The 3568-nt window shown below is 35.0% G+C and overlaps 1 long non-coding RNA gene across 1 annotated transcript; it reads left to right on the top strand.

The window, feature by feature from the left end:
- The first annotated feature begins 442 nt into the window (after nucleotides 1-442).
- Nucleotides 443-801, top strand: LOC133789806 (uncharacterized). Its single transcript, XR_009873713.1, has 2 exons — nucleotides 443-506; nucleotides 616-801. It is a non-coding gene; the product is annotated as an uncharacterized LOC133789806 (long non-coding RNA).
- Nucleotides 802-3568: the final 2767 nt, after the last annotated feature.

Genomic DNA, 3568 nt, shown 5'->3' with positions numbered 1-3568 from the left:
TATATTGTAAATTTATACAGATCGGAGTCGTGCTCGGGATCGCTTTGGGTTGTCAGCTCGGGACACCAGGTAAGAGAACTGTTTGTACCCGTAGAGCTGTGTGGTGTGTAGTACTTTATGTATTGGTTATAACTGTTATGTTACATGTGATTGTGACTAATCGTCAAGAGCCGAAAGTGGCAAGAGCCGGGAGAGGCAAGAGCCAGAAGCGGCAAGGGGTCGGGATCGTCGTTATGCATGCCGAATGCAGGTCGCCAGGGCGAGAACCTCTAGGGTGTTGTACACACTCGTTTGATTAAGGCCGCAGACTTGGTGCATGATAGTGCACCTCGGTTGGCATAGGCCGCATTTAGAGTACTACTGTGTTAGTGTATTGTTGTGTTAGAGTACTTCTAAGTTAGTGTACTACTGTGTACTGTACTGTTGTGTTAATGTACTACTGTGTTATGCCACTGTGCTATTGTGTTGTTGTACTATTGTGTTGTTGTGCACTCCAATAGGAACTGGTAATTGTTTGTTGTCTTGATTAAGTATGTAATTGTTGAAATATATTATTGTATGTTGTGCTTGAAGTTCTCTTGCTGGGCCTTGGCTCACGGGTGCTCTGTAGTGCAGGTAAGGGCAAGGAAGAGGTCTATCAACCATGAGTTAGAGGGCATGGATCGGTGTGTACATGTTTGGCCTACCTGGATGCCACGACTGCAGTTATTTTGAGGAACACGTGATAAACGTTTGATTTTGTCACTTACGTTGACTGTACTATACCTTTGGATTGTAAATGCATTTCAATACAATATTTTGGAATCCCAATGTAACATTTTTGTGAATTTTAATGAATGACCAACTCTTTAGATTTAATGTTCATTAAATGAGTCTTTATTTTGATTTAATCGCACTTTCTAACCTAAAATATCGATTAGCGAGCTAATTGAACATTTATAAATCACTGGGTAACGACTCTAAGGCAGTAGGGCGTTACAGTGTTCTTTTCACAATATAGAGAACATAGTTCTCTATTTTTCTCTCTTGGAAAATAACGTGAAACGCATCTTTAGTATTTTTTCTTTCTTTCTTAATGTTATGTTCTATTTATATAACAATCAGAAGAAGACCTAACCCTAATCTCATTGGGCCTATGCGTGGGCCACAATCCATTTGGACTGTGGTTGGCGCCAACAAAAGAGCTCTGGGCTCTGTGATATTTTATCTCTATAAAATACTACTTTTTGGGCTTTTATAATATTATTTATTGTAGTATACAATTATGCCACAAAATTAAATATGATTAAATTAATTTTCAATAAAAATCAATTTCATAAATTATTAATATAATTTAATTTGCCATTAAATATTATTTCATAAATAATTTTTTAATATTATTACAAAAAAATATTAATTTGTGACATTTACTTTATTATTTTTAATTATTTCCTTTCAATACCAAAATCTTACATATGTGTTATCGAGCTAGTACGGGGATAGTATAAACCCACAGTTCTAAGCTCCAACAATTTAATGAATTTCACTAACTCTTAATTCTATTTATTAATTTATTAACTATGAATTATTCCACGAGTAATTCATTGTAGAACTCTCAAAACTACAATCATATATCATTAGAACTATAACTCTAAAGTCTTCCATTGATTTAGTCATTGCATGAGTTATGACTCTATGCTAGTTGTTCATAATTAAAGCTAGGTCTTAATGTCCGTTAACCTCTCTAATTATATTTTTATCAATTAGTTCCATTGATACTCTAATGAAAATTATTTTATAAATTTAATTACAAAATAAAATTTACGTTCTCTAACAAAAGTTGAGAGCTCTATGTTTAAGCCTCAAATCAACACTAAAAGGAACAACTAATCTTTTTTCATTTTAGTCAGGAGTAGATTCCATATTTGTGAAGTATGTTCATAGCCACCTGTAGTTTTATGACTCCAAGATATCAGGAATTTGGTCGTAGGAATATTGAACCTTACCCAATAAGTCAAAAGTCATAAAAGCACAAATAAAATTTCATTATTGATTTCAAGATTGAGGTCAAGTCTCAAACGACCATCGATTGATGAAGGTTGAACTTCTATATTTTAATGAAAATTATCAAAAGTTCTTTCTTTCATCATGTCTCAGTCCAATACAATCTTTATTGTATACAGTACATCTGTCTTTTTGTGTCGCTACACTTAACAGTCTGGATAAACTGCTATGTATTAAACAGAAGATAGACCATACTCATAATCTTTATTAAATAAGGCTCCCACTTTATTTAGCGATTGCGGACAATTTTTCTATTATTATTTTGAATTATATGCTCTTGTATATATATATATCATTATACATATACTTAATCGAAGACCACATCAATAATATTGTATCTTTATGATAAATAGGATGTATAATTAAATACAAATACGAGTGCCAAAATATCAACTTTATTCAATTAACATTAATCGTTCAGACAGAAATACGCTTTAAGGGAAAAATCTCAACAATCTCCCACTTTCCATAATGCAGATGAGACATGTCGCGTAATCCTAACTCTAAGAAATGACTACCAAAACTCGTAGCAGACAACATCTTTGTAAATGAATCAACATGGTTATTTTCTTATTCAATCTTTTGAACGATTAAATCCCCTCTGTGTACTATCTCTCTTATGAGATGGTACTTACACTCTATATGCTTCACTCTCTTATGACTTATGTAATGCCCTGGTTAGCCAGGACCGTCACACTTTGTACTTTAAATAGTGTTTAACTCGCTAAACAATTCATTAGGCTATAAATGTGCATCTAAGTGTTATTAATGGGCTAGGGTTAAAATCTCAATCGAAAGGAATAGATATATTTTATTTAAAAACGTTAAAGTGTACATGGGATCCCATAAAAGTGTTTACAAAGTTGTTTACAATCCAAAATGTCCATTACAATCCAAAAGTTACAATCCCCCGACCTAAGCGGCAAAAATAGGGTTAAAACCTAGTTCCCCTGAGAAACACCTTGGCCATGGTGGTCAAGCGGCCGCATATGTACACATCGCCACCTAAGCTCTCCACTCAAGGTTGGGTAAGCTTCTCTTTCCCTTTACCTGCACTGCATAGCACCCGTGAGCCTTACTGCATGTATAAGAATAATAATAACATCATGAAATCGTTATGGGGCTTGCAGCCCTAATCAAATGATGACTATTAAGTCATTCTGGGGTTCTACGCCCTAGATTAATGATTGTTAAGTCATTCTGGCATCCTGCGCCCTGAATAGATGACTATTAAGTCAACCTGGGGTCCTCTGCCCTGAATAGATGACTATTAAGTCAACCTGGGGTCTTGCGCCCTAAGACATGTAACTATCAAGTCACCTGAGCCCTTTTAGCTCTGGCTCTGAGAAACTAGCCATAGACTAGTCAAGCGCTTTTGTTTTTTTCGACCAATAGGTCAGACAAGCATATAATTCTCTTGATGATTAGATATAATCATATCGACCAGCGTTCCATAAGCTATTGTCACTCTTGACTCATAAGTCAGTTCGATACGACTAGTGCTTAGTACTATTGCCAATCCTGA

This window comes from Humulus lupulus, chromosome 7 (genome assembly GCF_963169125.1).
Source record: "Humulus lupulus chromosome 7, drHumLupu1.1, whole genome shotgun sequence".
Taxonomy (NCBI): domain Eukaryota; kingdom Viridiplantae; phylum Streptophyta; class Magnoliopsida; order Rosales; family Cannabaceae; genus Humulus; species Humulus lupulus.
The sequence above is the reverse complement of the archived record's forward strand: the minus strand, read 5'-3'. Positions and strand labels throughout refer to the sequence as shown.